General features: G+C 37.2%; 2 pseudogenes; both read right to left on the bottom strand.

The window, feature by feature from the left end:
• The window catches only part of LOC100959579, a 16,205-nt pseudogene extending 7,322 nt beyond the window's left edge, over nt 1-8,883 (bottom strand).
• Nucleotides 8,884-9,255: 372 nt separating this feature from the next.
• The window catches only part of LOC100946663, a 1,650-nt pseudogene continuing 624 nt past the window's right edge, over nt 9,256-10,281 (bottom strand).

The following is a 10,281-nucleotide window of genomic DNA, read 5'->3' as shown; positions in this document are numbered from 1 at the left end:
ACAAAGTCTTCTCCACTTTTAAATTGGGCCCTTTGTCTCTTATTGTGCATTGTAAGAGTTCTTTATAGATCACAGATACTAGACCCTTGTCAGATATATGATTTACAAGTGTTTTCTGCCATTCCTTGGGTTACCCTTATACTCTCTTCATATTGTTCTTTGCTGTACAAAATTTTTAAATTTTGATGAAGTCAAATGTGTGTATTTTCCTTTTGTTGCTAGTACCTTTGTTATATGTTATATTGTATTGCCAAATATAAACTATTATGGTGTCTTCTAAGTGTTTTATAGGTTTAGCTTTTACATTTAGGTGTTTGTCTATTTTTTGTATATGGTACGAGGTAGGCATTCAACTTCACCTGGTATTCCTTTGCATGGATGCTCAGTTGTGCTTGTACTTTGCATTGAGAAGACCATTTTACTGTGTTTTTCCATTGAGTAGCTGTGACTACCATTGTCAAAAATCAATTGACTGTAGTTGACTTCTGGGATCTTAGTTCTATTCTGTTGAAGTCTGTGTCTATTCTCAGGCCAGTACCACACTATTTTTATTACTTTGAAGAGCATTTTGAAATTTGGAAGTGTGAGGCCTCTGACTTGTTCTTTTTCATTATGTTTTTAGTTATTCAGAGTTACTTAAAATGCCATATGAATTTTGAGATCATCTTTTTTATTTCCACAAAAAAGATTGTTGGAATTTTGATGGGATGCATAGAATTGGTAGGTTAATTTGGTTATATTCCCATCTTAATAATATAAGTCTTCTAGTCCATAAACATGGAATGTCTTTTTATATATTTCCATCTTCTTTAATTTATTTCTGCATTTTGTTTGTTTGTTTGTTTGTTTTTTGGTAGAGACAGAGTCTCACTTTATTACCTTGGTAGAATGCCATGGCATCACACAGCTCACAGCAACCTCCAACTCCTGGGCTTAGGTGATTCTTTTGCCTCAGCCTCCCAAGTCGCTGGAACTCCAGACACAAGCCATAATGCCTGGCTATTTTTTTGTTGCAGTTTGGCTGGGTCTGGGTTTGAACCCGCCACCCTGGGTATATGGGGCCGGCGCCCTACCCATGGAGCCACAGGTGCCACCCTTTCTACATTGTTTTTAGTTTTTTTTTTTTTTTTTTGTTTTTAGTTTTCAGCATACAAACCTTTCCCCTTTTTGGTTAAATTTAGTCCTATGTATTTTATTCTCTTTGATGCTATTGTAAATAGAACTGGTATTTTTTTCTTTGAAATTTCATGTTTGGATTGTTCATTGCTAGTACATAGAAGCAAAATTGATTTTTGCTGTTGGTTTTGTATTTTGTAATTTTCTAAATTCTCTCATTAGCTCTACTAGTTTTTTAGTGGATTCTTTAGGATTTTCTACACATGTAAGACAAATCACCTGTGAATAAAGACTTCTTTCTTTTCATTATGGCTGCCTTTTATTTCTTTTCCTGATTAATTGCTCTGGCTAGAACTTCCATTGAAATGTTTCATAGAAGTGGTGAAAAGTGCTGATCTTAGAGGAAAACCTTTCAGCCTTGTACCATTGAGTATGTTAGCTGTGGTTTTTTTTCCATAAATGATTTTTATCATGTTTTGGAAGATTTTTTCTATTCCTCGTTTGTTGAGCATTTATCATGAAGTGGCACTGGAATTTTGTGAAGTACTCTTTCTGCATAATTCAGATGATCATGTGGTGGTTCACCCCCCACTTAATTGTATTAATGTGACTTCGATGTTTGAAGTATGGCCCCCATAGAAAGACATGTCTACCCAGAATCGAGAAATATGAGGTCCTTATTTGGAAAAAGGATTTTTGCAAATGTGTTCTAGGTAAGAATTCTAATGTGAAATCATTCTGGGTTAGGATGGTCCAGCCCTCAATCCATTAACACATCTCTGTGTAAGAGAAAGAAAAAAAGAGACACAGGAGGGACAGATAATGTAAAGATGGGAGCAGAGACTAGAGTGGGACAAATACAAGCCAAAGAATGCTGAAGGTGTCTGAAAGCCCTAGAAAGTAGGAGAGAGGTATGGAACAGGTTTTCCTCAGAGCCTCTGAAAGGAACTGGGTTTGGACCATAATCCTGAATATTGAAGTCTCAAAAGATCAAAATCCTGAAAACATAGTTTTGAAAACATAATTTAAAAAATGCTTTAAAAGACATTTATTTTCTTTTTTTAAGAATGAGGATTTATCTGAGAAACAGAAAAACATGACAGAAGACTTTGTAGGTCACTTTACACAATGAAATAGACAATAATACCATGCATTTTTTTGCAAGCATAAAGACTCAGGTATGCTAACAAGAGTCACACAGCTCTTACAGTTATGAGCAGACAAACCATATTTGTAAAGAAATGAGTGAAAAAGCAAAATGTATAAAAGAACAAAACTATGATCTGGAAATATGTGCAACATCTTTATAACTGTGGCCAGCTAAAATATCATGATGGGCGACCTACACCTTTTGATGAGATTTGTCAGAAACCACAGTGGATTGCTATCACTTCTCAGGAAATTATTATTTTTTAATTTAATTTTATTAATCAAAACTATATATTTATGGAGTTCAATGTGATGATTTGATATACAATGTGGAATGCTTAAATCAACATGATTAACATAACTATCAGTTCTCTTATTTTTTGTGGTAAGACATTTATAATTTAGTTATTTTGAAGTATATTGTTGCATTGTGCACATTAGGCAAGATCCCACCAGAACCCTTCCTCCTCTGACCAATTGCCCTTCCCCTTGTCCCTTCCATCCCCACAAAAAGTCATCTCCTCATTTATTGAGGAGGGTTCAACATTTCTGCGTACATGCATGATGCTTACATATAGAGTCAATATTGTGATAATGCCTTTTGTGTAGTCAAATTTATGAAAGTTGCATACAACTTTTAGAGAAAAGTCTTTACACAATCTATAACCTCAGTATTAGACATGATGCCAAAATTGTGTGAAGAGGCAGAAGTTGTATATGATTCAATAATTTGGCCAGAGAAATTTCTAGTCTTTTTGCCTGTGTTTTCACTTCTATGATCTTTGAAACATTGTTGCACTTGTATTTGCTGGGTGGCTGTGCTCTGCCATTTTTTTTTATTTTTTTGAGACAGAGTCTCACTATGTGGCCCTGGGTGGAGTGCTTTGACATCACAGCTCACAGCAACCTCTAACTCCTGGGCTTAAGAGATTCTCTTGCCTCAGCCTCCCAAGTAGTTGGGACCATAGGTGCCCACCACAACGCCCAGCTATTTTTTTTTGTTGCAGTTGTCATTATTGTTTAGCAGGCCTGGGCCAGGCTCGAACCTGCCAGCCTCAGTGTATGTGGCCAGTGCCATAACCACAGTGCTATAGGTGCTGAGCCTGTGCTCTACCATTTTTATAAGTATAAGCTGTCCATTTGATAGTTGGCTTATTGCTCATTCTTTGAATTTTCTGCTTTTGCAGCGGTGATATTAATTAGCTTTTACGCTCTTGTCTTTCAACAAAAATAGCCTCATACACTGATCACAGAATCTTTTTCAAGAGAAGAATTTCACAGATCTCTTCCACTGAGTTGTAAAGAATACAGTAAGAAGGAATGCTATTTACCTTCCCTGATACGAAATCTGTATTAGTCAGGCTTCTGCAGAGAAACGGAACCAACAAGATATGTGCACAGATACACGAGAGGGGATTAATTAGGGGAATTGGGTCACTCAGGCACTTTGTTTGTGAAGTTCCATGACAGGCGTCTGCAAGCTAGAGACCCTGACATACCAGTAGCATGGCCCCCAGAATCAAGAAAGCCAATGGTGTATCCCTCCTTCTGAGCCCAAAAGCCTTGGGACCCAAGGAGCTGCTGGCCTAAATTTTGGAGTCCAAAGGCCAGTAAGCCTCAAGTTCCGAGGTCCAAGGTGGAAGGAGACAAGTCTGTCCCAGCTCTCAGGCAAAGACCTGTTTGCCTTCTGTGTTTGCTGTCCCTGGGGCTCCAATGTGAGGGCAGATTCCCTTAGTCCTCTCAGACTCACACTAAGCTGTGGAACCATCATCACAGACACACCGAAATAAAACTTAACCAGGTTTCTAGATGTTTCCTTTTATTTGGATTAATATCAGGGAACATACTATCGGGGTACATTGCATTCTTTAGGTAGCATCTGAGTTGTAGTTGAGTCAGGTTTCTAGATATTTCCTGATCTAGTCAAGGTCACACACTATCCCTTGTCAACTTGGCAGTTGTATGCATCTCCATAAACCACAGTTAACTTCCACCTACTGCTCTGCATACAACCCAGACACACTAATCCCTTCCTTAGAATTTGTCTTTCAGGATTTTAATATTTTGGGATAGCGATTTCTGTGATTTTAGACATTAAGGATTTTAGATTTAGGGATTTTGTTCTTTCAGGATTCAACAATCAGGATTACAGTATTCAGAATTGTGTCTTTTGGGATTATGATCGACACCAAAAGGAACTGGCATCTTGATTTCAGGGTTATGGCCTTTAGTACTTGATGGAATAAACTTCTGTTGTTTTAAGCCATCCAACTTGTTCCAATTTGTTATAATGGCCCTGGGAAACTAACATGTGGTGTATTACATTTATTGATTTTCATACATTGAACCAATTTTATATTGGTGGGATAATTCCTGTTGGTCATGTTGTTTAATCTTTCTTTTTAAACTCTATACAAATTAATCTGAGGGTACAATATTTAGGTTACATTGTTCTCACTTTGGGGTTAAAGTTCCATTTGTAGAAGAGCCCATCACCCAGGGGGGCTGTTACACACCTTCACAGTGTGCACGTTAGGTGAGATTCCGCCTCATGTCCCCCTTCCCTCTGCCATACTTCTTCCTCCGTCCCCCCTCCTGTTTCCCTCTACCCCCGAACTGGACTATAATAATGTTTTGCATAATCTTCTTAATATGCTGCTGACTTTGTGTTGCTATTACTTTGTTGAGGATTTTTGCCACAGTTTTTTTTTTGTGTTCACACTCTCTTTCTCTCTACTATTTCTTAGTTTGGCTTTGGTATCAAGGTAATGCTTATAGAATGAGTTAGAATGTATTCTGTTCTTTTTAATTACTTGGAAAAATTTGAAAAGGATAGGTGTTAGTTTATCTTTAAATGTGTTGTGTTTACCAGAGAAGCTATATGTTCAAGGGCTTTCTTTGTTGGGAAGTTTTTGATTAATTTTTCAAGCTTCTTACTTTTTATAGGTCTTTTCTTTGAGTCAGTTTTGCTAATTTTATGTTTTTAGCACTTTGTCCATTGAATGTGAATTGTCCAATTTGATGGAAATTGTATTGTACTATTTGATGGAATAGTATTGTTCATAGTATTTTCTCATTTTTATTTCCATAAAATTGGTAGTAACATGCCCATTTTAATTTTGGACTTAGTAGCTGGAGTCTTCTTTTTTTTTCTGTTTTTAACTTCTTTTTTTTTCTATATGTATTATTATTATTTTAATTTTTTGAACCAGGTTACATTGATTGCATTTGTTAGGTAAAGTCCTACTTATAATTGTGTCTTGCCCCCAAGAGGTGTGTCATACACTGTGAACCCCTCCCTCTCTCCCTTCCTCCTTCTGCTCTTCCTTTCCTCCGCTACTCACTGTGTACTAGGTCATAAATTGTCTTCATATTAGAATTGAGTATATAGGATTCTTGCTTCTCCCTTCTTGTGATGCTTTACTGAGAAGAATGTGTTCCACTCCCATCCTGGTTAATACAAAAGATATAAAGTGTCCATCTTTTTTAATGGCTGAATAGTATTCCATGGTATATGTATACCTGGGTTGGTGGACATTTAGGCTGTTTCCACATTTTGGCAATTGTAAATTGAGCTGTGATAAACAGTCTAGTGCAGGTGTCCTTATGGTGAAAGGATATTTTTTTCTTCTGAGTAGATGCCCAGTAATGGGATTGCAGGTCTAGTTAGAGTTCTTTGAGGGTTCTCCATACTTCCTTCCAAAAAGGTTGTATTAGTTAGCAGTCCCATCAGCAGTGTAAAAGTGTTCCCTTTTCTCCACAGCTACACCAGCACTTGCAGTTTTGAGATGTTGTGTTGTAAGCCATTCTCACTGGGGTTAGAGGGTATCTCAGGGCGGTTTTTTTTTTTTATTATTTTTTTGAGACAGAGTCTCACTTTGTTACCCTCAGTAGAGTGCCATGGCGTCACAACTCATAGTAACCTCTAACTCTTGGGCTTAAGCGATTCTCTTGCCTACTCCTCCCAAATAGGTGGGACTACAGGCCCCCGCTACAATGCCTGGCTATTTTTTGGTTACAGTTGTTTAGTTGGCTTGGGCCAGGTTCGAACCCCCCATCCTCAGTGTATGTGGCTGGCACCATAACTACTGTGCTACGGGTGCCAACCCTCAGGGTGGTTTTGATTTGAGATGCCTGAAATCTTTGCTTCCTCATCTCACCCCACCCAGTTACCAAGAAGCTGTTACATGGCCACCATCTTGCTCAGTCTCCCTTTCCATCTGCTAAATTCACTAATTTCTTGAGAAAACTTTTGTACTATTTTTTTGATTCTCTAATAATAAGGGATGATGAGCATTTTTTTTCATATGTTTGTTAGCTAGTCATCTGTCTTCTGTAGAGAAAGTGCAGGTTATCACCTGAATAAGCCCATCACTCTTGCCTGATGATATATGAGATTATTGGGTCTTTTTATGTTGATTAATTTTAGTTCTCTATAGATCCTAGTTATCATGCTTTTGTCCTATTTGAAACATGTGAATATCATTTCCCATTGTATAGGTTGTCTATTTGCTTTGGTTATTGTTTCCTTAGGTGTATGGAAGCTTTTCAGTTTTAAAAGTCTCATTTGTTTATTTTTGTTGTTGTTGCAATTGATATGGAAGTCTTCTTCATAAAGTCTTTCCCCAAGGCAATATCTTCCAGTGTTTTTCCTATGCTTTCTTTGAGGATTTTTATTGTTTCTTGTCTCAAATTTAAGTCCTTTATCCATCTTGTATCAATTTTTGTGAGTGGAGAAAGGTGTAGGTCCAGTTTTAGTCTTTTACATGTGGCTATCCAGTTCTCCCAACACCATTTATTGAATAGGGAGTCTTTCCCCCAGTGTATGTTCTTGTTTGGTTTATCAAAGATTAGGTGGCTGTAAGATGTTAGTTTCATTTCCTAGTTTTCTATTTGATTCCAAATGTCTATGTCTCTATTTTTGTGCCAGTACCATACTGTTTTGATCACTATAGCCTTGTAGTACAGCCTAAAATCTGGTATGCTGATGCCCCTGGCTTTATTTTTATTAAAAATAACTGCCCTATCGATTCTTTTTTTCCCTGATTCTATACAAAAGGATGAATTATTTTTTACAAGTCTTGAAAGTACAATGTTGGTATTTTAATAGGGATGGTGTTGAAATCTGTAGATTGCTTTGGGAAGTATAGACATTTTGACAATGTTGATTCTTCCCAGCTGTGAGCATAGCTTCTTTCATTTGCTAATATCCTCTGTTATTTCTTTTCTTAGGATTTCATAATTTTCTTTATAGAAATCCTTCACCTCTTTTGTAAGGCATATTCCTATGTATTTTATTTTTTTAAAAGCTATTGTGAAGGGAACCATGTGTGTCCTTAATTTTCTCATCTTGACTGTTATTTGCATATACAAAGGCTACTAACTTGTGGACATTGATTTTATATCCTGAGACATTGGTGTAGTTTTTGATCACTTCCAGAAGTCTTGTGGTTGAGACTTTGGGGTTCTCTGAGTATAAGATCATATTGTCAGCAAAGAGGGAGAGTTTGACCTCCCCTGATCCTATTTGGATGCTCTTTATTTCCTTCTCTTGCCTGATTGTATTGGCTAGAACTTTCTGCACCATGTTGAATATGTGGTTTTAGAAGACAATCTTGTCTGGTTCCAGTTTTAAGTGGAAAAGCTTTCAGTTGTATTCCATTCAGTAAAATATAGGCTGTGGGTTTATTGTAGATGGCTTTGATCAGTTTAAGAAATATGCCACCTATGCCTATACTCTTCAGCATTCTAATTAGAAAAGGATGCTGGATTTTATCGAATGCTTTTTCTGTATCTATTGAGAGGATCATAAAGTCTTTGTTTTTGCTTCTGTTGATATGGTGGATTACTTATGTTAAACCAACCTTACATCCCTGGGATGAAACCTACTTGATCATGATGTGTGGCTTTTTTGATGATAAGCTGTAATCTATTGGCTAGGATTTTGTGGAGAATTTTTGCATCTATATTCATTAGTGAAATTGGTCTAAAGTTCTCCTTTTTAGTTTGGTCTTTTCCTGGTTTTGGTTACCAAGGTGATGTTTGCTTTGTAGAACATATTGGGGAAGATTTCTTCCTCCTCAATGTTTTGGAATAATTTCTGCAGTATGGGAATAAGCTCTTCTTTGAAGGTTTGATAGAATTCTGGTGTGAAGCCATGTAGACCAGGGCATTTCTTTGTTGGGAGAATTTTTATTGTTTCTTTAATCTCAGTGCTTGATAGTGGTCTGTTCAAGAGATCTATTTCTTCTTGGCTAAGTCTAGGGAGAGGCTGTGATTCAAAATATTGATCCATTTCCTTCACAGTGTCAAATTTCTGGGCATAGATTTTCTTATAGTGTTTAGAGATAATATCTTGTATCTCTGTGGCATCAGTTGTAATTTCCCCTTTATTTGTGATTGAGGTTACTAGAGATTTTACTTTGCTGTTTCTAGTTAGTCTGGCCAAAGGTTTATCTATTTTATTTATTTTTTCAAAAAACCAACTTTTTTTGGTTAATTTTCTGAATAATTATTTTTTTAATTTTTTAAATTTTATTATTTTTTTATGCAAACTAAAAAAGTATATAAACAGCACAATACTGTGATACTGGATCATGATATATTACCTGTACACATAACTACTACTGTTATTAATAACCCTTTGGGACACTCAGTTGTATGCCCAACAAGACATCATTAAGTCTTTAAAATCTCCTCCTCTTTCAATAAAAGCTTAATGCCTCTCCCTGAGGGAAAAAAAATAATAAAAAAAATAAAATCTTCACCTCCTCCTTTATGGGAGGGTATTTCTAGACACTAATTTTTCCATCTAATATTCAAATATAGGAAACAGACTCCACAAGGTGCCTTAATTTATGAGACCTCAAGTGCTGTTTTCTCTCTTGAATTTTTGGATAGGTAAACAGTCCATGGGGACCACAACCAAATACTATGACAGAAGAGCTGTTACATTTAGTCTTTTGATGGGATTTGAGTGGTGACGAAGCTTTATGACATGCTTGAGCGACGCACTGAAGGGGATCCCATCTGAGTTAATACTTTGTCCAACCACTGTAGTGTCCATTCAGATGAAGTTCAATCCAGCAAGGTGTACTTGTTACTGTCTGCCTTCGGTATTCTGCTCCCCACCCTTTCACAAAACTCTTTCTTATGGTGCACATTCTAGTTAGTTGATACACGGCTTCAAAACCCTGATTAACAGACTGAGCAGGAAGAGTAGCAAATTCCTGATTGTTGAAGATCTTCCGATTACAACCTGGTGGAATTTTACACACTGTTGCAGGGTGCCAGCCATATCTCTGATTACAACTGGGGCTCTGAACAAAGATTGCACTATCACTTAGGCACTCAGCAAATACTTCCTCACCTATGTAATACAAGTGCACTCCTCTTCCTATGTCTTCTTGTCATTTCTACTGTAGCATTTCAGTTAACGTTGGACAGTAAACCTAAGCAAAACCTCTCTGAATTTGATGGATCTGTAAAGCCACCTACGATGAGTGAGGGCTGTGATGCATGGAAGGTTTCTCCAATCCTCTGGTTTAATTCATAATACACTATTGAACGCCAAAACGCAGGTTCTGAGTAAGTAACTGGCTGCAAATCCAGGCTATGATTAACAGAGGAAAGAGTAGCAGGAGACAGTTCTGCTGGAGAGCCTATGTCCATACTTTGATTCAACTGTTGATCACTTGTTTCTCCATCTTCACTAATATATCCAGGAGGTGGTGTTTCTGGGATATAATTACTCTGTGGCTCAATTCCTGCTGGGAAATTAGTGTTTTCTGGAATGGAGTGGGTATAATCATCCAGAGGTGGTAGTTCTGTTAGGATCTCAGTGTGCTGTGACACTAATACTGGAGGCAAAACTGGTGTCTCAACTCTCTGATAGTGGTAAGGGTTTACACATACTTCATCCCTTTTTTTTTTTTTTTTTGAGACAGAGCCTCAAGCTATCCCCCTGGGTAGAGTGCCGTGGCATCACAGCTCACAGCAACCTTCAACTCCTGGGCT

Source organism: Otolemur garnettii, unplaced genomic scaffold (assembly GCF_000181295.1).
Source record: "Otolemur garnettii isolate 467f Iridium unplaced genomic scaffold, OtoGar3 scaffold00146, whole genome shotgun sequence".
NCBI classification, from domain to species: Eukaryota; Metazoa; Chordata; class Mammalia; order Primates; family Galagidae; genus Otolemur; species Otolemur garnettii.
This window is presented reverse-complemented; position numbering and strand designations above follow the sequence as displayed.